Source organism: Pinus tabuliformis, chromosome 3_2 (genome assembly GCF_031772625.1).
Source record: "Pinus tabuliformis cultivar Carrire ecotype Pingquan chromosome 3_2, CPIR1, whole genome shotgun sequence".
Taxonomy (NCBI): Eukaryota; Viridiplantae; Streptophyta; class Pinopsida; order Pinales; family Pinaceae; genus Pinus; species Pinus tabuliformis.
Genome location: NC_142302.1, coordinates 1,233,868,474 through 1,233,893,804, shown reverse-complemented (window position 1 = coordinate 1,233,893,804; position 25,331 = coordinate 1,233,868,474). Strand labels below are relative to the sequence as shown.

The window sequence follows — 25,331 nt, the reverse complement described above, 5'->3', positions numbered from 1 at the left end:
TTTACTGTTTGTAGTACGTGCGTATCTGGCGTCTTTCCCAATGAAGGAGGATTGATCCCCTCACTGGTTCAGACACGGTCTCGTGCTTCTCCTTTAAGAGGAGCTTTCCCAGAGTACAAATGAAACAGTTGGATTTATCCTACCACAAGATGAGCTACTTGTTTGGTTTTACTGTCTTGGAGAGTTAATTACTCTCCTACTCCAAGACACTAGCCTGATCTATATTGGTGTTTCAGAGCCCTAGTAAATAAAAAGTTACTAAGTTTGTTTTACTTTAAGCGTTAATTTGTATGGCTTTTCTTTAGGACAAAAGTTAGCGGAGATGAAACTGATGGTGTGTAGACTCGACTCAAATCCACTAAAAAGATGCACTTATGATGATTTATACTAATTTTCTTTTTCAATGAATTCCCTAGCTAAGAGAGTTGGAGAATGCAAAATGGATATAAAAACAACTTTCTTGGCAATGAAAATCAAAGAAACAAACTCTTTATCTTTTCCAAAACATACAACACATGACCACTAATTACTTCACAAAAATTCCTTTTCTTTTCAAAGACTCAAATGCTACTAAGGCAAACTTTTCTTCAAAAGAGTTTTTTTTTTTATTTTTCCCTATATTAACAAAGAATGTAAAACTTACTTTAATAGAAATCAAAGTTAAAAAATCTATAGCAATCAAATCAACTCAATTTCACTTAAAAGCAAATCTAAGAGAAATGCACCTAAAAGTAAATCTAATGAGGCAAAAGCCTACCAAGTATGATTCCAGGATGTTTTACTCAGTCAAAATTTAACTAAGGACTAGTTAATGCAGAATCAAAAACCAGTCAAAAACAAAAATCAAAACCTTTTGTACTTTTTCTTAAGAATAAAATTCAAAGTTCAATCAACAAACTTTTTCGAGATTCGGCAAAGAGACAACACAAAGGTAGGTTTCTCACAAGGGTGGATTCTATGACAGGTCTGACTCCTAAGAATACTGAAAAGACCAGGGAGATCCAAGGTTTTACAACTTCTAAAGCCAAAGTCACTGCAGGACCAATGCAAAAATCAAACCCTAGGGCAAAATCTCTATGAATTTCACTAAAACTCTTGACACTGATGAAACAAGCTTAAGTGAAGATTTATGACAGGTAACCAGTGGATCTGGGCAGAAAAAACAAATTAAAAACAAAATCTAAAAGGCAAAAAAGAAGAAAATTGAAATTTTCTCAATTTTGACAGGGTACGCAGGCAACCTGTTTGCACAGGTGCGTGTACGCTCTGTGCACAAAGCTGCAGTGCGTACAGGTACGCACTGTGCTTAACTCAGAGGGTGTGTACTGCTAGCAAAACCAAGAAAAACTAAAATCTAATTTAACCCTAAGCTACCCTACCCAAATACACAGTCAAACAGCCAAAAACCAGAAAACAAATGACTTTTCTCAGATCAAAGTTTCACACAAAGGAAAAATCATTCACATCAATGGATTCCCCAGTATGGTCACCATTTTGTCATGTGGAAAGAGTCGATTTTGCGGACAAAACCGACCTCCCTAGAAGCTAAGGCTTTCTAGTGACAAACAAGACAAATAAACACTACCTTTCTCTAAACATGCATTTAGAATACAAGTAATCAGTGATTATAACATACCTTTAGTCCAACGCTTTGTAGTAGTCCAGCCTCGTTGATCCGGATGAGCTCCTCCTTCTCTTCGAAACCTGCATTCACTAACAAGCCAAAAGATTACATAGCACCTGATAAACTTATAAAATAACACATATTCATCATACATACCAAGGAGTATATGAAACAAATCATGAATAACAATATGTTGAGAAAAATGAGTTTATTTGCATTAAGTGGAAACAAAAGAAACCATTACAACCTGAGCCTTGGTGTTGTGCAGGTCCCTCCTAGGGTCCAGCAAGAGTTTTCCTTTACTTTGATCAGCTCACCCACTTCCAAATAAGGCTAGGAAAGGATGGGAATCTCTCCTCTCAAGCTCTATAAGGGAGTCCTAATTCCAGCAGCATCTACCCTTAGGAATGTTCAGCTTTCAACCCCCCCTCCTTCTGGCCCAGTGCCTGTATTTATAGTGCTCTAAAGGAAGTTAATCAGGTCCACCATCAATGGGATAAGCCCCTCTTTGAATGGGATAGCTCCCCTCTTGATGGGATAAGTTCCTCTTTCATAGGGATACATGAACCATCTGGAGGCGCTCAATACACATCAAACAAGCTTCTAGAATGCTCTAGAAATGACCACAAGTAACTTTTTTGGAGTGAAACTTGTGCCTTTTGACCTTTACAGGAGTACGCACCCTCCCCTTTACAGACAGAGCGTACAAGTTCGCAGGTATTGTGAACTTGGGGTGCGTACACGCAGGTAAGGCTAAGAGAAACTGCGTACCCAGAGATATATAGATTTTTAAAGACTTTCTCTCTTTCTTGGAGTTTGACATGAAGAGAAGAGGTATGAGACTTGCCAAGGAGGATAGTATGACAGTTGATGGAGCCATACTAACTGCAAATAGTCATGGTGACAAATTTTAGTGTAACACTTAGTGTTGATTGCGATAGGCGAAAAAGGGTGAGTTATGCATGTTTGTGAAGCATTTCCATTGTAAAGAGTTATAATGGAAATAAAGGTGCGATAGAAGGTTTTTGAGGGTTGAAAAAGTCCCGATGAAGGAAATGAATGAAGGGCTAGGCTGGGTCATGAATGAACCATGTAGCAAAGATTTATTAAGGGGGGATTAACCATGAAGATTTGACTCAGCAAAGAGTTAAAGTCTCTGGGATAAAACAGATTATTTGGAGAGGTGAAAGATCAACTTTTAGGGGACCCATTCAAAATTGCTACCAAGGTAGGTTTTAATAGGGTGGTGGTTGTGGCCACAACACACCCCTAAATATAATATCCAATAAAGGAGATCCAACGGGACTAGGATACAAGGTTAATTGTGAAACACAACAATGGCAAAGACATAATATGAAGGATAATCATTAGATGCATATATTATTAACATGATATACATTTATAATACATTGGAGTGACTCTTGGATTCATCTTCCAAGGTCTCTTGGACTCCCTTTGGTTGTTCAACTTCCTCCCCAAAACCCTTAGTGGACTAGGTGTCCAACATTCCCCCCTTAATCCGAAGGGGTATATATGAGTACAAGAAGAGAGTTGTAATACAAAATGTGCAAAAATGCATGGAAGCATTGGGATAAATGAGCTCTCTAAAATGTTGGAATCAGGTGGTGGTTTAAGGATGACCACCAACATTAGAACGCTTAGTGAAGTTCCTAAAATTCTTCCAAATCTAGCAAAAAGTTAAAATCTTCTGCTAGAGGAAGTGTTCTTAATGCTTTGGAGAGGGAGGCCTTCAACCTGGAAAAGCAAGGTCTACAACCTACGGTGGTTTAAGGATGACCACCAACTCTGGAATGCTTAATGCAATTCCTGGAGCTCTTCCAAAATTGGAGAGAAGCTTATATATTTTTCTAGAGGAAGTGTCCCCAATTCTCTGAAGAGGGAGAAGCTCAACCTGAAAGGGAGGTCTCAACCCCACATAGATGGTTTAAGTCTAAGCACCAACCAAAGGCATGCTTAGGGGAATCTCAATCTCCGACTACAACTATGAATCTGGTATGGCAGGTTGTGGCTCAAGCTCGCTTGATGTGGATTTGAAGCTTGTATATGACCATCATTTCCCCCTCTCAAAGACAAGGTGAGAAGATGGAGAGAATCAACTGCAAGACTTTTCGATACTCTAGAAGAAATTATGACATATGACTCAAATATCTTCTTGGTTGTTGAAGCCCATTTCCAAGAAGCAATCCATCCAAGATGAATCTTTTTCCTTGTAGGAGGCTTATTTTTGAAGCATTTGTTTGAATAGTGAGTGGTTATATGACAGTTCTCACATTGATGAAGATCAAAACAATTATCTTTAATATGTCCAACTCGATCATAATGATGGAATTTAACAATATGTTGTGGATGTTGTGGAAGAGGACCAGGATCTAGAACAACTGAAGATGAGTTGTCATAAAGAAATCCAACACTCTAAAACTGGATGGGCTTTAAGTAATCTCAAATATGAAAGGACATATCCTTGTCATATCCAAGACCAAGTGTGTGCTTTTTATGGACAAGCTCTTCCCAAGTTCTGATGATGGTCTTGGGAAGTGTATGTTGAATTTTTTCACCTGCATGCAACTCTGCGCTTGAGATGGGTATTGCATTTGAATAAATATTAATCTCATTGATATTATTACTTCCTGGAATCTGATGGGAGTTTGTCTCAATTTTCTGAACAAGAAATGGTTCAGAATGATGACTCCATTGTTTAAATTTTTCTCGTTGAAGCTGAGATACAAGCTCCAAAAATTCTATCTTGTCATGTGCATTTTGTAGATAGTATTTAATGTTGAAAAGAGTGTCTTTGCTAACATTTACCATACCATCAACCATGGAGAGTATAAGAGTATTCAATAACTCTATACTTCATCAACTTTCACCATTTTCTTAACAATCCAAGCTTAAGAAATGAAAGATGTCAACTTCTATTAAAAATGCACCAATGAACTTATCGGAGGGGATTTTTCATTGCACTATCAAAACACAGGTAGACATGCCCAACACTATGCTTGTCCATAAAAAGTGCTTCATTGCACCAAATTTACAGGTTTTGATCTCATTGTAGTCTACAGTAGCTACCCCAATGGGAAAGAGAGATTATATCACGGATATTATGTTAAATAATAAAACAACCCAAATGTCCACTAGGAACAAACTTCAACGAATTCAATGTGTTGACACAAGCAATTTCCACACCGACACGAATTTTTGTGACTTTTCTTTGCCTTTCGACAACAAAGACACCAACCTTTTTCAAAACCTTTAGAGCAACTGAGGTTTTCTCAACCGCTTTGACACCACCATTGAGAACTAGTAGCATATCCTGAGGGCATGTAACTCCGGTAGTGGACACCACAAAGTTGTGATAGCAGACTAAAATCTCAAACTCTGGTAGTAGAAATTTTTTCCCTATAGAAGTTAAACATAATACTTTTTCCACTACTACTAAAATGATGTTACCCATGCATGACAACTCTTAACAACACAATGGAGTCTTCACTTAGACAACTATTTTCTTTGGTACTCTGGTTCCTTAGGCGAAAATGACTTCTTCTGGCCTAATGGAAGCATTTCTTAGGCAGTTAGGCCCGCGGTATTATTTTAATTTTCAGAGCATAATTCTTTTGGGAGGAGGGAAACTCTTTGGCACTGGGATCATGAAGTTTAGCAAAATATTGAAGAGTCAAATCGAGGAAACATTTCCAAAATGGCGAGATAAGTTCCTAGCTTATAAATACTTGAAGAAGCTCGTCAATTCTATGTCTACTGCAAGGGAGGCTTCACCTTTCTTTGGCAGCGATGAGATCTAGGGTGATTCTGATGAAGTTCCCAACAAAAGGAAAAAAGGTATTTGTCGGACCTGTTGAAGTAGGTGTTTCTTCATATGACTATCTACCCATTGTTGTTGTGAACAAGACTCCTGGGCTCTAGATTTCGAATGAAATAAGCCTAAAATGATTGCAGAGGAGTCTGACTTCATTGATTTTCTGAATTCTAAGATCAACAAGTTTAATTCCTTCTTTATGGAGCAAGAAGAAGAATACATCATCCGTCAGAAGGAGCTGCAAGACATGATCAAAAGGTTGAAGAGAAACAATAGACAGAATGGGGTAGTTTTCTCTGAAACTAAGTACAACGAAGAAATGATCAAATTAAGGAAAGACATTGTGAATTTTCATGGCGAGATGGTTATGCTCGAGAATTACGGTGATCTCAACTATACAAGGCTTGCAAAGATTTTGAAGAAATATGACAAGAGAGCAGGCGGCCTATTGTGCCATCTGTCCATTCAAAATGTGAGAATTTTTTGTACACTTATTTAGTACTTGCAAAGAGGAGAGAAAGTGAGGATTTTATGTATGTGGATTTGGTGAGAAAAGGAAACACTTCTGACAAGGTAAACAATGAGCAGATATGGAAAGAAACTTATTTTAAAAATTGTACATGGCAGGGATGCAGAGAATGACAGTCTCACAACTTTTAATTAGGTGTGGATGATAGAGATGAGCACCTAGGCTCAAGGTATGGGAGCTGAGAGGACAGAGTCACCGAAAGAATAAGTAACGTTCATGACCATCCATTTCTTGCTAGCTTCCCCAGGTTTTATGTTGAGTATGAGGAGACTAGCCATTTTTGCTATGTCGAGACTATAGACAGCGCATGGAATTCAATCAACCACAGAGATGAATGGACCATTCAACACATGTATGAATGCATAGATAAATCGTTGGGAAATAAAATCTTGTGTACTAAGAAATAAGCATGCACATAATAATGGCAGTTTGAAAAACAAGAAGGTAGAACTGACATGCAAATAGAAAGACCACAAAACCAGTGGTTCAAATTGGAGTAAGGCCAAAATTCGTCCGCTCTGATACCATGTTAAACACAAAAATGGTGAAGATAGAATATCAAGGATAATCGTTAGATGCATATATTATTCACATGATATACATTTATAATACATCAGAGTGACTCTTGGATTCATCTTCCAAGGTCTCTTGGACTCCCTTTGATTGTTCAACTTCCTCACCATAACCCTTAGCGGATTAGGTGTCCAACACTAACAATCAAATCAGTTCGAGGAGACAAGTATACAAACCTAATCCACTCTTTCCGTTGAATCCCCCCACTAATCCATGCCCAAAAGTTTCCATGATAAGTAAAAAAAATACCCAGCTACACAAAGAAATACATACCTTCGGGGTTGGAGGTCCCACCTTCAAACATAAGATCATAACAAATGTGCGATGGACCACATGGTTGGCTCAGCTGGCAAAGAAAATGGCACATCGAGCTATCTAGCGGCTGTAAGGGATTGTTGGCTGCCAGATGAGGACCATCTAGGAGAAAAAAATTCTCCTATGGATACTACCGACAGGTGGTGGGTAACAAAACCCACGTATTATTACATCGATGTAGTAGTCGGTTCACCTCCTCATGAGTCTCTTTAACAAAAAAAACCAACACACCTCCTATTGACAAATCTAAACCTTCTTCTTATGCTTCATGTAATTTCACTATTGTTGAGAATAAGGTTGGCATGTCCCATGAAGAATTGAACAAGTGCATAGAAGTTTTTACTACAAATATTAACATTCCTCAAAAGGAAAAAATCCCCTACATAGGAGATGGTAAACCGATGAGTAAATGTTTAATGAATGGATGAAGCTCATATCATATGTATATCTTTGTTAAATGTGTGTATTTCATAATCACGAAGATGGTTTTGCTAATTAATCAAGATATATATATATATATATATATATATATATATATATATATATATATATATATATATATATATATATATATATATATATATATAGATATAGATATAGATATATATATATATATATATATATATATATATATATATATATATATATATATATATATAGATATATATATATATATATATATATATATATATATATATATATAAGGAATTACAACCATTTATGTTTTCTTCCATTTGCCTTTTATTATTGAGGTATTTTCATCTAGTTTCCATGTAAGGTCTAGGTATTCTTGTGGATATTATTGTAAGTGTGTTAATGGATAGGTGGTGAGATATGTTCTACCATAGAATTTTAATGGAATATGTCTCTCATTTGCAACTAAATTTATCGTATCTTTTATCAAATCATATTTGTAAGTGTTTAGTTCAAAATCTTAATATATTCATAAGACCATATGTTGTGTTCTATAAATTTTGGGATTTTATAAAAGTATGTGAGGTTATTACATTTAATACATTGTTAGTTGATAGTCCAATGATGTCCATGAAATTTTATGAATTTTTGAAACATGTGCATTGAAAAATTTAGTGTATTATATCACACTAAACTTTGAAGAAGAAAAAAATGGATTTCATGAAGGATGGAGACAATTAGGGGTATAAAAAGGTTGGAAACAAGAAATAAAGAGGGAGGAAAGGAAGGTGTTGGTGATAGGAATGGGATAAAAAAAGCAAGGAGAGAAAAGGAAGGTGATCGTGGTGGGGATAAAAAGGATAGTGTAGGAATGAAGAAGGATAATGGAGAAAACAAAATTGGAGGGGATAATAATAAGAAGTTGGGTCATGAATCCAAAGGTGATATTGAAAATAAGTAGAGAAAAGGTGTCAATTGGTTTTATCCCAAGCAGTTGACCGAATGGATGTTATCCTCCCTACCAAACTTCAATTCCCATAGGTGACTTGTTGAGCTCTTAATAAGCATATTTTCTATATAAGCCTAAAAATTCTACAAAATTCAATTTATCTTGGGTATCGTCTTCAAAATGAGGGGAAATGCCTAATGGATTTCCTTGAGAATTGTATTTCATGGGAAAAAAGTAGGATGAAGGGAAAAAAAATAAGCCCATATTCCTACATTCCATTGAGTATGTTCATCACCCTCAAATCTTTAGTTATGAAAACATAAATGCATGCTCTATATTGTAACTATCTTAGAGTATTTGTAATAGATGTGTCTAAACAAATTTGAATCCTTGGGGAGCTAAAAGTTTGTGATTTGAGGATATGAAGGTTTTATCAAGTCCAAAATCAAACAAATTGATAGGGAAAAAATATTTATCATGAATATAGATTAGGTGGTGTATCATAATGCCAGGTAGTTAGCAACAACTTGAATGGTGGTTATTTTTATTTTTTGATGTACCTGCTTTGAAGGAGATTAGTTACAAGGAGGATGTATGTTTGTCTAATTGCTAAGTTACAATTGTGTTTCATGGTGTAGTAGCATAGTGTATTTTAATAGAAATGCATGTACTATCCCATGCAGTAATATACTTGGTTTATTGAATGTGATGTGATTTCATTGTATATAATCATACAAGATACGATATTATTATTTATAGGACTATCAAATTGGGAAAATCATATATGTTCAATATGCATCATGCTAGCTTAAACTTTCAAGTACACTCCCACAAAGATGTGTAGAAGGTGGAGAAAAAAGTAGCCATGTTACGGTATGGGCATTCTCATGAGTGAGAGAAAGGATGAAGGTATTGATCAAAACTTTGGAGTTTGAATCATCCCCTCAAAATTACCTTATGATTCCTCAAATTGGGTTCTATCATTCCCTTCACAATGATATTACAATTATTCACATTTGATTCCATAAACTACACTCTTTTCCATAATCAATTGGGACTCTTTGGAAGAATGACATCAAAATTGTGTACAAACGCAAGATTAATTTCGTAAAACATGAAAATTCTATTGCATATCTTATCATGATGCTAAATGATGTTATATGTTTATTAAGGAGACACTAAGTCAAAGGAACAAGGAAAAAAATCAAGTCAAGCAAAGCACAGTCAATTCAAGCAATGCAATAACACAACACGAGGCTAACATGATACAAAACAAAAATAACATATTTTGAAAAATTTGAGCACTATGAGTACAACACAGTTACAACAAAAAATCATGACACCAAAAGTTGATGCATGCTAAAAAAAAATCAATTGGGTGTTTGAGTTCTATAATGACACAAATCACCAATGTTATAGCTCCTTATTCTCATAGTTATAAATAAATATGTGTCATGCATCATTTATTTGGTTGTATTTATGATGGACATGTTCTTCCTCTCTACAACCGCATTATGTTTTGAGTTGTATGGTATTATTAAAGCCCTCTTTATCCCTACTTCCTTCAAAAGGAATCAAAATACTTGAAGGTATTCTCTCTGTTGTAGTGTTTTGTAGCAATTGGGTACCACAAGACACCTTCTTAGAAATTGGTTGTTCCTTGCAACGAAATACAAGCAGTTTGGTTGTTGTTAGTGGACCAAAATGAAGAAACAAAGCATTTCAAATGGTGAAAACAATGCATATACAAACATAAACTAAAAAAAAGAGATAAACACACAAACAATTCTTAATGAAGCAAACAAGTCAACACAATTATGGAAAATGGCTCCCTTTATTGATTTCTAGTGGTAGAAGATGAATACAAATAGATAATACTAATAACTTGAAGAGAATTCTTTGAACTATGCTGCTCAAAAATCCACAGCAAGGAGGTTCCTTTCCTCATTCTCTTTGCAATCTTCTCATGTCTATCAAATAAGTATCAAGGCTCTCTCAAAGGTGAAATTCTCGAAAAACTAGAGTAATGGATTGCTAAGAAGCAATGTTTCCAACACAATAGTGCTCTACTTCTTTTGCTTCAACAATGAAATGAAGGATTGCTTTGATAGAAATTTGGCCAGCATAACATTGTCTTCTCTTTGGCTCTCCCATGGCATGTTAATTATAATTTTGTGAATCTCTCTTCCCTCTCTTGGTTCATGAATGAAAATGACTTATGAGTACGACAAGAGGATTCCTTTTAGGGTTGCATATCTTCAGGGTGACTCGAATTCGGTTGTCCTTAACTGAAACCTATTAGGGAATCATCTTCCAAGTGTGGGAAGTGGTCCTGAATTTGCTGAGTCGGCCATTTCTTCAACTGTGTGGCTTTCAAAGGAAATGTCGCATCACACGGCTATCAAAGAGAAAGCTGCACAGCCTCAATTTTATACATTAAAGCTTAGGAGAAATTAAATTTTTTGAACTTCATAATGTCTTCAGCTGGAAAATCTTCACTTGTGCATTTTGTTGGACGACTTTGGGCATCTTTTGTATTGTACAAATATGTGTACGATTTTCTGGTGTTAACAGTTTCCCCCTGATGTATGAGGTTACAAGAAAAAATATAGCCGAAATACATCACGTTTTATTTTCTAACTAAGAATTGGATCAACTTCTTGATAGAGAGAATAAATTGCTACAGATATGAGTAGGGAGAAAACTTAACTTTGGATAAAAGATAAGCATGCTCTGAAAAAAGTGCTTATACAAGGCGGTCATCCCATGCTCGTTATGATGACTAGTGATTATTTATTACAATCAGACGGAAAATATTCCCGTCAAGTAAGCGTTGGAATGGCTGACATGCTGACAGCTAATGATGATAACTGATGATTCCCTCAAGGGAACTTCTGACACATAGATGGAGTCAGGTGCCCCCATGCATCAAGAAAATGTGAAGCACTATTGGATCGTGGTGCTTGTGGATGCATAGGTCTTCGAATGTGGGTACCTCCCATGCATCAAGATTTAATAATTGTTGAGTGAGGTGCTAAGTGATGTGTTGGTCTTCGACTAAATGAGAGAACTACAATGTAATGAAGTATGATACCACCCTCAAATGAGATCTTTTGTTGGTGTTGAATGTCAAGGGGACCAATGACATTAATCAGAAATAGTGATTCCCATTGTTCCACCCGAGGATGTCCCTTAAGGGGGGGAAGAACCCAAGGTACTACCTTGATCCTGGAAGATGGGTGTTGAAGTCGATGGGAAAGAGGCATCAACCGCCCGAAATGTTGATTTAGGAAATCAAGATGTGTAGTGAAACATATTGTAATAAGGTGGGTCAACAAGGAATGATAATGAAAGTTAACGATATGAATGGATATGGACAACTTTCCCGAGGTCGAAGCTATAATGTGAGTGGCGGAAATCAAAACAGTTCTTCTGAGAGGAGTGGTCATGGAGTTGGTAGGACATCCAAGGTAAGTGTGAGTATCTTTTGACTGGTGTGAAGAGGGTGAATGAATATGTATTATGTGTGAGCTCCGACTAAGGGTGGCTAGGGAATGTTGCCGGGTACAAGGTATGAAAATATGAGTGGGGACTATTTTCCTAAAAAAAAAATTGTACACTTTCTAAAAGAATGTAAAGGTGGTTTGGGATGTACATACACGGAGATGGCTTCCCCATGAAAATAGTGACATGCATGATGATGGAGGTAAAGTGTATTTTATGGAGGACGGGGGCCCCATTGGTTGGTCTTGGTGCTGGGTTGATGAGGCGGATTAAGTGAAGGAAATGAGCTTATGTTGTATGGAGGATGATAGGCCCAATGTACAATGTGGAAGAGCATTCGTCTTTATCCATCGCAAATGAATAAGGTAGCCTGGGAGTAAGTTTGGTTAGAAATAAGTGAAGAAGAGAAGAATTAGGCTAAATTTCAAGGTGAGCAAGTGATATTGCTCCAGAACGGAGTATATGGTCATGGATTCCAAATAAAATGCGGGGGTCTATAATATCAGGTGATTCATGAGTTGGGGGGTTCTATCGACCAGTGTGGACCTTTACCACATGCAAGGGGAGGTGGTGGTAAAATTGGTCAATATGATGGACCATATGGCGCATTTCATAGAAATGATGTCAAGATATGCAAAACTTTGTACGAAGCCTATCATGTTGAGTGACGATCAATACATGCCCTATCAATGGCCACCAAGGTGTTGATTCTGGCGGGAAGTTGCTGATGTACCTACAACCTCAATGACCAATGCCCCAAGTGAAAAACATCTTGATAAAAACACATGTAAGTTGAAATGGGTTAAACAAGATGAATCGAAAAAAAGGAGAAGGTGAACCTGAAGTGGTACTTTGAGCATGCGATGGGCCCAAAAATGTGTTTGGGGTTGAAATGGAACGGACGGTACCATGATAAAGATGATGTGGTCCTGATCCTTGTGTCTCTCACGGTTTTGAAAATAGAGGTCATGAGCTCTTGTATTAGACTCCAGAATATGACAAAGAGGGCGATATATAAGGAAAAGTGGGCCATATGCCACCTCATTTGTACTTTATATTTTGCGAGGTCAGAGTTGTTCTAGGATTTGTTTCCTATTGTTACGGTTAGCTTGTGCACACGGGTAGCGCATGAGGAGAGACAGGTTAGAACACATAACCCTAAATGTGCCGTTTTGGTAGACTAGGTTAGGTAGGTTGTATAGGGGTGACCTGTACAGCCTTTTTTAGGGTAAAAAAATTGATCACAAAGGCAAATAAGTTTTTGTTGCACTGTCTTCGCGGGTTTCTTAGGGATACTTGCAGAGCCTCCACGGGTGTCGGATTTTCCATTAGGGGACTTTTGATGTCTAAAATGGGCCTCCTAAGGAAATTATAAAATAATACTGGAAATAATAAAATAAGATTACATTACATCATCAAATTTTAGAGGGAAAAAAATAAAAAACTACTTTTTCAACTTATCTCCCTATGGGTTTACTCAAATTTCGGGCAGAAACACTCGTTGGATGCATAATTTGATCCCTCATCCAAGGAGTACCCATGTTGCATACTTTCGATGAACCATGGTACATGCAAAATGGGAAATACATGAAAAACGTGATTGCAATCACGTTTTTTCATGTATTTTTCATTTTTCATGTAGCAGGGTCCATCGAAAGTATGCAACATGGGTACTACTTGGATGAGGAATCAAATTTTGCATCCAACGAGTACTCCTACTCGAAATTTGAGTGAAACCTTAGAGAGATGAGTTGAAAATATAAGTTGAAAAAGTAGTTTTATTATTTTATTTTTTTTAACTGTTTACTTTTTTACTCCAAAAATGGTGAATCATCCCCCATGGTTGACATCATCATCTTGAATCCTATTGGTTCTTATAAATTTTATTTTGGTTGTCCATTTTTCTTAAGAGACCCATTTTAGACCTCAAAACTCCCCTAATGAGTTGTGTTGACCATGCCGCTTAGGGGACAAAATCCGTTGGGTCATTAGTTTGACAACCCCGCAGTTAAGCCACCTAATTTCGTGTCACCCACACACATGTAATGATAACAGGTGATCTGGGTGGATCCAGAAATAGAAGTGGCCTTGAAAATAGGTCAAAAATCAAAGTCCTCGGATGGAACTGAAACTAGGATCAAATCGTAGTGCTCGTCACCCTGATTCCAATGGTGCGAACGACACTCAAATCTAAATTTGTATGCTCAAGGTATAGCTAGTCAAAGTTTTGGCCAACTTGACCAAGTGGTAGTCACTATCGAGGCAAACAATTGGTGAAGGGATGGCACATGGAAAACGACGATCGGAAAGGATGAGTTTGTCACCTCCTTAATTCCTCTTGTAACCCTTAATTTTCAGCGAGAATTTTTTTAACTATATGGTTCAAAACAAATCAAAAAAATAATATTTTTGGGGTGGCGGGTTGTCAACCCCGCCACCCCCGAATGACCCAATGGTGAATTTTATATATCTGACACATATTTAAAAACGATGTGTATTTGGGCCACCCCCGCAGGACCCGCCCAATGACTCAACGAAAGCCACATATCCGATGGAGCCGGCATGGTTCGAACCCGCCCGACCTATGTGGATCGGCCCCCAATGGGTGGCCCCAAATATAAAATAGAACCAAAACTTAACAAAAAATCCACCGAATGGTAAACAAAATCCAGATATGTTAAATGAATGTGACAAGATTCGAACTGGTACCGCCCCCATGTTATGCACCACCACCACCAACGAGACAACGGCCCCACAATGGTGGCTCTGCCCGCCAAGCACTATTTGAACCTTCAGTGATGCCATTCGACTAGACCGGCGAAGGGCGGACCAGCAGAACCTTGAGCAACGAAGAGGGCTAGAACCATGAGTGAGGGAATTTGCTAGATGCTGAAAACATTCCCTTAGAGGGCCAGAGGTCCTAGTGTCAAAACTTGATAATTTTATAGTCATTTTTGCAATTTTTGCGTCTGGAATCCATCAGGCCATCATCAAAATTGGAGGTATAAGGGTCATTTTTGTAAAGGTAATTGTAATTCCTTTCTTTGTTGCCACTTAATGAAAGAAGGGCTCCCCACTTTGATCAGGGCCCAGAGACATAGCCCACATTGGGTGAACTCCGTAATCAAATAGTTTGTGTGCCTTTGACCTCATGGTTGCCTTATGATTTCTACTTCATTTTCATGTGTTAATTTACTTGGTTAATATTCTCTTTTATATGCAATTATGTATGCACCCTTGAATTTAAAAGATCTAGATCAAGTTTGGTATCAGAGCAGGTCTTCTTGATCTAAGTTGCATGAGTGAATGCTAACCAAGAACAAGCTCCAAAGAGGTGAATGAAAACTTATATCCTTTGATCCTGAAGCAGGGCATGCACCACGAAGAGGGAACATGTCAAATGAGGAAGTTGAATGGAGGAAGATCGAAATTATCGTAAGATCTTATTCACCATGGCAGAGAAAGTTGACAAGCTATTTGCAGAATATGAGAAGACAATCAAGTCTAAGAAGAAAGAGCTTGATGACCATGCATCGGTAAATCATGAAGGTGGAAGAGGAGAGCCTCCTGAACCGCCCTCTCCATCCTCTAGTGCCATTTCTTCTTATTATTATTCTCATCACTCTAACAGGAATCATAGGAATACATCTAAGAAGCCATTTTTTAAGCTAGATGCAAACTTTGATTTTCCCACATATAGTGGAGAATGTAATGCGAAGAAACTAAAGAATCAGATTAGATAGATGAAGGTTTATTGTTAGATTCAGTAGATCAAGGAAGATGATGTAAAGATCCAATTAGCATCTATTTGGCTGAGTGGCACTGCTCTCGGCTGGTGGGAGAGCAAGTTGTAGATAGGCAACAAAAATTTGGGTAATCTCCTTTCTTCTTGGTCCACTTTTTTTCTGCATTAAACGATTAGTTTTATCCTTTGGGTTATCAACAAAATACTTTAATGGAATGGAAATATTTAAGACAATGAAAGGTTCAAAATGTACAAAGCTTCAAAGAAGAGTTTAAAAAACAAGCATTGAATTTGGGCGTTTCACTTTATTCACCTGAAACTCTAATAAAGTATATTGGTGCTTTACATAGTTACATCAGACATTCTTTGTTATTATTTGAGCCTACTACTATTGATGCGAACAGTGTGAAGGTCATTCACCTTGAAAGCAGGGGCAAGAATGATAAAGAAGAGCAACCGAAGAAATCATCTTTCAAACCTCATAATGGAAAGTTCAAAGGAAAAGGCAAGGGAAAGGACAAGAAGGCAACTACAACCAAGAAGGAGGAAGGAGAAAAGCCATATTGCACACATTGTAAGAAGGAAGGCCATGATGATGAACATTGTTGGAAGTTGCATCTGGAGTTGAAACCAAATAGATTTGGTGGGAAGAACAAACAGAAGACAGTGGCAATCGTGCAGCAGGACATTGGATCCGATTCTGGTGATGAGACATTCATCACAGTAGTCGGCACACAAGGTACTCTTTCTCTTCATGCTAATGAAAATTATGAATTACATGCAACTACAATTTATTCAAATGAGCCTCTTGTTAATGAACAAAATAGAATATAATTGTTCCACATTAGGGTCATAATGAAACCAGGGAAAATTTTAAGGATGGAATTTTATCTTAAAGTTTAGAAACCTTGGCAAATCCCACTAGTCCATAATATGAAATTTATAAAATGTTTGGAGATATTTTTGTAAAAATATTCAAATTTATAATATTTTTAGATATCATTTTTGGGATTCAACTGCGTTAAGTAAGTCATTCAAAGTATGACCATTTCCATGAGAGGTAGTCGTAAAGTGACTAATTTCTCATGATTTTTGAATAGTTCACTTAGCACTCATTGCATCGGGTGATGCTCACAGGGGTGAAGAAGTGGGATTGAAACTAGTGAAAAGTGGAGAACGAATCACATAGCATCAATCATCACTTCCGGGGCTTGCACCCGGTAACCAGGACTTCCCAGGAGGTCACCCATCCCAGAACTCCTCTGGCTCAAGCGCGCTTAACTGTGGAGTTTTTCCCCACAATCAAGCCCACTTAGCTTGCTACCCCATTTGCAAAACCTTAGCAAGTATTGTGCCTCATGAACCATTTAGGTAGAGATCCCTTGACTCTTTTTGAATTTTAAGTATGGGGGATTTTCGCAGTGCATTATATTAGATATCATTTTTGGGATTCAACTGCGTTAAGTAAGTCATTCAAAGTATGACCATTTCCATGAGAGGTAGTCGTAAAGTGACTAATTTCTCATGATTTTTGAATAGTTCACTTAGCACTCATTGCATCGGGTGATGCTCACAGGGGTGAAGAAGTGGGATTGAAACTAGTGAAAAGTGGAGAACGAATCACATAGCATCAATCATCACTTCCGGGGCTTGCACCCGGTAACCAGGACTTCCCAGGAGGTCACCCATCCCAGAACTCCTCTGGCTCAAGCGCGCTTAACTGTGGAGTTTTTCCCCACAATACTTGCTAAGGTTTTGCAAATGGGGTAGCCAGCTAAGTGGGCTTGATTGTGGGGAAAAACTCCACAGTTAAGCGCGCTTGAGCCAGAGGAGTTCTGGGATGGGTGACCTCCTGGGAAGTCCTGGTTACCGGGTGCAAGCCCCGGAAGTGATGATTGATGCTATGTGATTCGTTCTCCACTTTTCACTAGTTTCAATCCCACTTCTTCACCCCTGTGAGCATCACCCGATGCAATGAGTGCTAAGTGAACTATTCAAAAATCATGAGAAATTAGTCACTTTACGACTACCTCTCATGGAAATGGTCATACTTTGAATGACTTACTTAACGCAGTTGAATCCCAAAAATGATATCTAATATAATGCACTGCGAAAATCCCCCATACCTATAATATTTTTATATAGTCTATATATAATGTTTTGGCGATTTTTAGGGTAAAATAATTTCATTCTGTAAAATTTGGGCTAATCATTTTTACAAAAAAAATGGAAATTAGCGAATTGTTTTTTTGGAAAAAGTATAGAAAATTAGCCCATGGGCGAATATTAGCCCCTAAAATTTTCCCTAAATGAAACATACTAAAGTGCAAACCTTGTTTGATTTTGGCTCACAAGAAAATTTGATTTCAAAATCCTTGGTTAAAAAATTAGGATTAGATACCAAGCTTCATTTTAAACCCTACCCTCTTGGTTAGGTGTGTGATAAAGCAAAATTACATGTAACCAAGTAGTGTAGAGCTAGATTTTTGATTCCATCCAAACTACTAGATGAGGTTTATCTTGATGGTGTACCCTTGGATATTTGTGGTATTGTATTGGGGAGTCCATATCTGTATGATAGGAAAGCAATTTTCTTTCTCCATGAAAACAAGTATCATCTTACGAAAGATGAGGCGGAATACATTATTAGATCTCATCGCGCCAAAATCAGTTCCAGTCTTGTAACTGCAGGTCAGATGAATAGATTGATTAATTCTAGCAAAGGGTGCATGCTCATGGTTTTGAGAGCAAAAGGTACCAAGACATCTGAAGTTTTCCAAGGTTGTGATCCCACTCATAAAAAGGAATTGTATGAAATTGTTTCTAACAATAATGGGCTTTTCAGGAACCAAGTGGGTTGCCTCCAAAGCGTGAGATCCAACATGATATTCACTTGCAGCAAGATGCTACTTTACCCAACATTGGTATGTACAGGTTGTCATCCATTGAGATGGAGGAGATAAAGAAGTAGGAGCAAGAATTGTTGAACCAAGGGGTCATAAGACCAAGTTCTTCTCCATGTGGTTCACCTACTGTGTTGGTGCCAAAGAAGGATGACACATGGAGGATGTGAGTGGATTATAGAGAACTCAACAAAATAACGGTGAAGAATTAGTACCCTCTCCCTCGCATTAATGATTTGTTAGATCAACTGAAAAATGTTGTCTATTTCACAAAACTGGACTTGCGCAGTGGCTATCATCAGGTCAAGATTACAGAACAGGATGTATGGAAGACTGCATTGAAGATGAAACAGGGGTTGCTTGAATGGTTGGTGATGTCATTCGGACTATGCAATGCTCCAACCACATTCATGAGGGTGATGAATGATATTTTCAGGCCTTTTCTTGATGATTTTGTACTTGTGTATCTTGATGACATTCTTGTTTACAGTAGGACATGGGATGATCATGTGTGTCAGTGCTTGATGTTTTGCAAAAAGAAAAATTGTGTGTCAAACTGTCGAAGTGTGAATTTGGTAAGGCGTCTTTGGTTTACTTGGGTCACATTGTCGGTAGTGGACAATTGAAAATATATCCTTCTAAAATTGATGTGATTGTAAAGTGGCCTAAACCCACTAATGTTACAGAGGTTCGTAACTTTTTGGGTGCAATACAATATTGGAGAAGGTTCATTGCCAAATTCTCCATCATTTCATGCCCCTTACATGCATTGACAAGTGTGAAGAAAACCTTTCAGTGGGGAGGAAAGCAGCGGAAAGCCTTGGATGCACTAAAAGAGAAGATCAATACCGCACAAGATTTGGCCTTACCTAACCTCTAATTTTCTTTTGAGATTGATACTTATGCCAATGGATACCCCATGGGAGTAGTATTGATGCAGTAGAGGAAACCTATATGTTACCATTCAAAGACATTCTCCCAAGTTGTTGTGAAATATCCCACAGATGACAAGGAGTTGTATGCCTTGGTTCAAAGTGTGAAGAAATGGAAGCACTATTTGATCAGCAAGGAGACCATAATTCACATAGATCATCAGCCATTGTAGTACCTACATTCATAGATCAAGCTTCAGCAAGCACGTTATTTCAGATGGATGGGATTCCTTCAACAGTTTCACTTGGTAATAAAATATAAGAAGGGCACTAGTAATAATGTGGTAGATATGTTTTCTTGCCCTCTTGTTTATGCATCTATAGTTTTTTAAAATGCCTCTTTATCTTTTGAAAGTTATGTTGAATAGTATGTTGATGATGATGATTTTAAGGAGATTTATGTAAAGCTAAGTCAAAGATCGCAAGTGGACAATTACCATTTGCAGGTAAATTTGTCGTACCACCTTGGAAAACTTTGTATCCCCACAAATGAACGAATACATGTAATCAAATAGGCACATACCTCTCTTGTGTCATGTCACTTTGGTGTAGGGAAAATTGTGCGTTGTGTTATTGGCCTCACATGAAAAATGTTGTGACTCGATATGTAAAGGGATGTGTGTTGTGTTTAGTTAGCAAGCCCACTAATAGAAAATTGGGGTTGTACACACTAGTCCATGTTCTGATTTGTCCATGGCAAATTTTGTCGATGGATTTTGTAGGCGGTTTGCCTTTGTATAGGAGAGGTAATGACTATTTTTATGTCGTTGTGGACTAATTTAGCAAAATGTGTGTATTAATTCCTTGTAAAAAGCAAGTCACTGCAAAGCAGAATGCTCATATAAACTCCCAATTTTCATGGGTCCACATTGGGCTGCCCACATCCATTGTGTCTGATCAAGACTCTCGCTTTTGTAAAGAGCTTTGGATGAGTTTGTGGAGAATGATGGACACCAAGTTGAAGAGGAGCACAACATTTCATCCATAAACTGATGTTGAAAAATAGAGGTTTCCAACCGCACAGTTATACACTTACTTTGGGGCTATTGTTGCAAGCATCCCAAGTTGTGGGACAAGCAGCTTACTTATGTACAACATACATACAATCTGTAAGTGCATTCATCCACTCAAAGATCATCGTTCAAGACATGCTTTGGTTATTTTCGAAAGGATCCCTTAGACATGGTTTTTGCGAGAGATGAATATTCCAATGGGAAAGATGACAGGGACAAAGTGCGGAATTTCATTCAGCGAATTCAGATGATTCACTAGGAAGTGCAGGATAAATTGGAGAAAAGTCAATCTTGATACAAAGCCCGACATGACAAGCACTAATTCGATCACCAATTCTAGGTTGGAGACAAAGTCTGGCTCCACATTAAAAAAGATAGGATGAAATGGGAAGGAAATAAGTTGTGACCAATTCGATATGGCCCATTCACCATATTAGAGAAGATTGGAGACAATGCTTTTTGTCTCAGTTTGTTAGCATACACGCAGATGTACTCAGTGGTGAACGTTGAAAAGTTGAAGCTTTATGATCCTTTGTTGATCATGGACACCGAAGAGGTTGGACATGTTCCTACATTGGATGAACTTTCACCTAAATACTTCGAAAAGCTATCGGAGGACATCATTCTTGACAGGAGGACTAGGACTTCACGAGTAAGAGACGTGGAGTACCTTCATATTGATTTCAAAGGAATGCATCCAAGTAAGGCTCGATGGATGGAAAAGGAGAAAGTGAGGGAGTAATTCCCTCACTTTCTAATTGATTGATAAATATTTTGGTGGTCCAAAATCTCATTAGTGGGGAGGAATGATCTGGGTGGATCCCGAAATAGAAGTGGCCTTGAAAATAGCTCAAAAATCAAATTCCTCAGATGGAAGTGAAACTAGGACCATATTGTATTGCTCATTTCCCTAATTCCAACGGTGCAAACAGAACTCAAACCTAAGTTCGTATGCTAGAGTTATAACTGGTCAATGTTCTGGTCAAATTTGGCTGAGTGGAAGTCACTAACAAGGAAACAAATTGATGAAGGGACGGCACAAGGACTCGCCCAACATATAAATGCAAGCCACGTATTTGGTGGTGTTGGAATATGTATTTCCTACTTGTCTCAGTTGTGATCCTTTCTATCTAGAGGAGTCTGTTCCTATTGTGTTTCCTAGATTTGTGTGTGGTTGAGATATTATCTCAACCAAGAAAATGTGTGTCCAAGATAGTTTCCCTATCTTGAGACAACACCTCAAGTATTTATTTGTAACATTATTTGATTAATGAGAATGCAGATTTCCTTTATGGAAATTTAACATGGTATCAGAGCCCCTTAGGGCCTGGCCCCTCCTAGGCTTGGCTCGTCCTGGGCTGAGGGAAATAAGAGAGAGTATATTTGTATATTAAGTTTTTTATCTGATATCTTTGTATATTAAGTTTTTTATTGTCCATCAGATTATTAAAGTTATTTTGAAGTTGTTGAAGAGTGCAGACCATAGCTACACTATGAGGGTTGACATATATGTGTGTGGTGAGTGAAAGAAAGTTTTGTGGCATGCTCAAATTTGAAGTGGGTGCACAGCGGGCTGTGGTGGATCAGTGTGCCTATCACTGGTGTGGCTCGTTGGTGGATCGCTGGTGTGGCCACAATATTTTACCTGAGAGGAGTTGTGGAACGTTGTCGTGGATCTGGTGTATGCTATGGTGTGAAGAATTTTGATTCGGCCTGTGGATCGAATCTACTCTTGTCTGGACCTGCGTAACATTCTGCCATTTGGATTTATTCAAACTCATGGATTTCAGATCTAGCCAAAATATATTGATTGCAGAGATTTGAATTTGCAGAGTCCCCTGTAGCCATGGTTGTTGTTGCTTCTTACTGCACTGAGTCATTAGAAAATGGTTTCAGAAAGGCTCTCAATTTGGAAAATCCTAAGAAGAGCTTGATCATTTGCTTTGGGGAGATGCTCATCGATTTTATCCCCATGGTCTCAGATGTTTCATTAGCTGAAGTGCCCGGATTCCAAAAGGTTGCGGGTGGTGCACCAGCTAATGTGGTTGTATGCATTTCCAGGCTCGGTGGCCCATCCACATTTGTTGGAAAGGTTGGGGATGATGAGTTTGGGCACATGCTTGCTGACATTCTGAGGGAAAACAATGTGATGGACTGAGGAATTAGATTTGATTCCCATGCCAGAAACGCGTTGGCATTCGTTACTTTAAATATGAATGGACAAAAGGGAATTTATGTTCTATCGTAATCCCAGCGCTGACATGCTTCTCAAGGAATCTGAGCTTGATGCAGAGTTTATCCGAGAGGAATCAGTATTTCACTATGTATCAATCAGTCTGATTACAAGCCAACTAGGTTTCTCATCTTGCAGCCATGGAAATTATGAGAAAAGGAGGTGTCATAATATCCTATGACCCTAATGTGAGATTGCCTCTTTGGCCCTCTACTGATGAGGCTCGCAAAGTCATTCTTAACATTTGGGATGAAGCGGATTTGACAAAGATAAGTGATGAAGAGGTGGCATTCCTGACGAGAGGAGACCCTGGTAATGACAAAGTGGTGATGTCACTCTGACATTCCAAATTAAAATTATTACTTATAACTGATGGACCCAAATGTTGTTGATACTATGCAAAGTCTTAATTGGTCAGCTGAAAATTGCTAGTGAATCATAAAGGTTCCAGCAGTGTTTGATCAAGTTGAATGCAAGATTTTGGGGTTAATACTATTGAATTTCATAATAAGTATGTGGTGTCATGGTATTTCTGGTTATTATTGAAGTGACATTGGTCTGACCAACTATTGTCACATTTTTTAGTGTGTGTTGGAACTAGTCATTCCAACAATACACAAATTTGCAGGATATGATGAAGACATGATACTGAAGATGGCATTAAAGGAGTTGCATTAAAGATTAAAATATGACGGACAATCGAGTTTGTATGAATTTGTGTGAGCTTTTGGAATAGACTCATGATGATGATGTATTATGAGTCACACATTGTAATTATGGAAAATCTACATGTTATTGTTTTGTAATGGTTAATTATGGTCCTTGAAATGTTTTATGTACCTGTTGTAAGACCCATAGAGGCATGCATAACCTTTGTTATGTGTTCCCTCTATAAGAGAGTTTTGACATCCTGGAAGAGTGTGTCATGCGGGATGGATACAATTGGGTGGGTTGTATTTGGTTTTAGACTCCATGACGTGAAATTTTATATTTAGGTAGAGTTCATCAAGAGGTGGGATGAACCATGTATGTGAAGGACTTCCTAGTAGACTAGCGGTTGCAGAAGTTGGGAACCCATGCATTCCGATAGATGGTTGATCTTTTATATGGACATCGACAATTGCATGAACAGGGTACAAGGTATAATTACCAGATTGGACCAGATGTGGATTTTTCATATTGATATCGAGACAAGTACTCATTAAGGGGGTGTGTTGGAATATGTAATTCATACTTGTCTCAATTGTGATTCTTTCTATCTAGAGGAGTTTGTTCCTATTTTGTTTCCTAGATTTGTGTGTGGTTGAGATATTCTCTCAACCAACAGATTGTGTGTCCAAGATAGTTTCCCTACCTTGAGACAACACCTCATGTATTTATTTGTAACATTATTTGATTAATGAGAATACAGATTTCCTTTATGGAAATTTAATAGGTGGAGTCGGCGCAGTTCGAACCTGCTCAGCCCATGTGGGTTGGCCCCCAATGGGCGGCGCCAATTATAAATAACGCCAAAACTTAACAACAAATTCGTCGAACGGTAAACGAAATCTAACTATGTTAAATGGATGTGATGGGATTCGAACCAGTATCGCTCTCATGTTATGCACCACCGCCACCAACGGGCCAATGACCCCACATTGGTGGCTTCGACCGCCAAGCACTATTTGAACCTTCAGTCATGTCATTCGACCAAACCGACGGAGGGACGCCTAGCAGAACCATGAGACGCCAAGAGGGTCAAAACCATGAGTTAGGGAATCTGCTAGATGCTAAAAATAATCCCATAGAGGGCCAGAGGTGGAAATGTCAGAATTTGACAAGTTTGTAGTCGTATTTTGCATGTTTTTGTGGTAGGAATCCAACCGTGAAGTTCGTTTCTCTAGTCGAGGTCGCCATTTTCAGACCATCATCAGAATTGGAGATATAAGGGTCATTTTTATAAAGTTGATTGTAATTCATTTCTTTCTTGCCACTTAATGAAAGAAGGCCTCCCCACTTTGAGCAGGGCCCAGAGGCGTAGCTCACATTGGGTGAACTCCATAGTCAAATCATTTGTGCACATTTGATCTCATGGTTGCCTTATAATTTATGCTTCTTTTTCATGTGTTAAGTTACTTAGTTAATATGCTCTTTTATATGCAATTTTGTATGCATCCTTGAAGTTAAAATATTTGGATCAACATGCGTGTGAATGGTGTGTCTGTTGTGGCCTAGTATCCGGTTTTGTCGCCACTAATGGTCGAACAGACGCGCGGATTGCGTGTCTGTTCTAGAAACAAATGCACAACCTGCACGCTTGTTACTTGTCATAAATGCGCAGATGTGTGAAAATGGATTTTTACAGCCTCGGAGGTTGGTTTTTTACTTTTGACATCCTTGATGGTAGGATGACAATATTGTGGAGGGAGAGTGACTAGGAGCCTCCTCACATAGCGATTGCAGGGGATGTTACTGCTAGTAGGACTCTAGCTAGTTGGGGGTTATTGAAGTTTATTCATAACCCTATTCTGAGGTCACAAGATGCATTCCTGTGGTTCCTAATTTGATCCTGGGATGTGGATCGGAAAATATTCATCATAAGACGAGCTGAACTACCTATTTCTACTAAGGTAGATGTATACTTCGTTATTGGGTTGGGGCCTCATGGGGAGGTCTTACAGCTGCCCCTGCCGACTTGGCATGTAGATATCCATGCATGGGCAAAGGGCCATTGTGGTCGCAACCCTATTAATGAGGGGTCTATCTGTGTTACTTCCATTATA

At 38.2% G+C, this 25,331-nt stretch overlaps 2 pseudogenes; both read left to right on the top strand.

Annotated features, from left to right (window-relative positions):
• Positions 1-5,289: 5,289 nt before the first annotated feature.
• On the top strand, positions 5,290-22,083 carry LOC149185209 (SPX domain-containing protein 1-like; annotated as a pseudogene).
• A 96-nt stretch (positions 22,084-22,179) lies between these two features.
• LOC149185208 (putative fructokinase-6, chloroplastic pseudogene) lies at positions 22,180-24,783 on the top strand (annotated as a pseudogene).
• Positions 24,784-25,331: the final 548 nt, after the last annotated feature.